Raw genomic sequence first — 1,060 nt, 5'->3', positions numbered from 1 at the left:
CATCTCAATAGATGCAGAAAAATCTGGTAGAATTCAATATCAATTCATAATTTTAAAAAACTTTCAGAAGACTAGGAATAGAAGGGTATCTACAAAAAATCTACAGCTAATGTCATACTTATTAGTGAAAAACTGAATGCTTTCCCCCCTAGGATCAGAGCATGGCAAGGACATCTGCTTTCCTATTCATCATCATACCAGATGTCCAAGACAGTGCAATAAGGCAATTTTAATAAGTAAAATGAATACAGATTGGAAAGAAAGAAACAGAACTGTCTCCATTCATGGAAAACAAGATCGTGTCAATTTTCTGAAAACCCAAAAATCTGTGCTCACTTCAGCAGCACATATACTAAAATTGGAACAATACAGAGAAGATTAGCATGGCCACTGCACAAAGATGACACAAATTTGTGAAGGATTCCATATTTTTCAAAAACACTAAGTTGAAAAGATATTTGCATCACTATGTTCATTGCTGCATTATTTACAATAGCCAAGACTTGGAAACAACCTAAGTGCCCATCAATGGATGAATGGATAAAGAAGATGTGGTACATATATACATAATGGAATTCTACTCAGCCATAAAAAAGATGAAATTTTGCCATTTGCGACAACATGGATGGACCTTAAGGGCATCATGCTAAGCGAAATAAGTTAGAAGGAGAAAGTCAAATACTATATGATTTCACTCATAAGTGGAAGATAAAAAGAACAACAACTAATAAACACATAGATATAGAGATTATATTGGTGATTACCAGAGGGGAATGTGATTACCAGATACAGAGATTAGATTGGTGGTTACAAGAGGGAAAGGGAAAGAGGTAATAGGGAATATGTGTACGGTGACGGATGGCAATTAGTCTTTGAGTGGTGAACATGATGTAATCTACACAGAAATCGAAATATACTTGAAATTTATATAATGTTATAAACCAATGTTAACTCAATTTTTAAAAATCTTTTCTTTAAAAACTGCTAAAAATTACTAACTGATTTAATCAAGGTTTCAGATATAAAGTCTATATACAAAAATCAATAGCATTTCTGTATA

The 1,060-nt window shown here is 32.7% G+C and overlaps 1 non-coding gene across 1 annotated transcript; it reads left to right on the top strand.

Annotated features, from left to right (window-relative positions):
* Positions 1-328: 328 nt before the first annotated feature.
* Positions 329-433, top strand: LOC147914439 (U6 spliceosomal RNA). The gene has a single exon (XR_015555488.1). It is a non-coding gene; the product is annotated as a U6 spliceosomal RNA (small nuclear RNA).
* The last annotated feature ends 627 nt before the right edge of the window (positions 434-1,060 follow it).

The sequence above is a fragment of the Ceratotherium simum genome, chromosome 20 (assembly GCF_057802395.1).
Source record: "Ceratotherium simum simum isolate JZ-2026a chromosome 20, ASM5780239v1, whole genome shotgun sequence".
Taxonomy (NCBI): Eukaryota; Metazoa; Chordata; class Mammalia; order Perissodactyla; family Rhinocerotidae; genus Ceratotherium; species Ceratotherium simum.
This window is presented reverse-complemented; position numbering and strand designations above follow the sequence as displayed.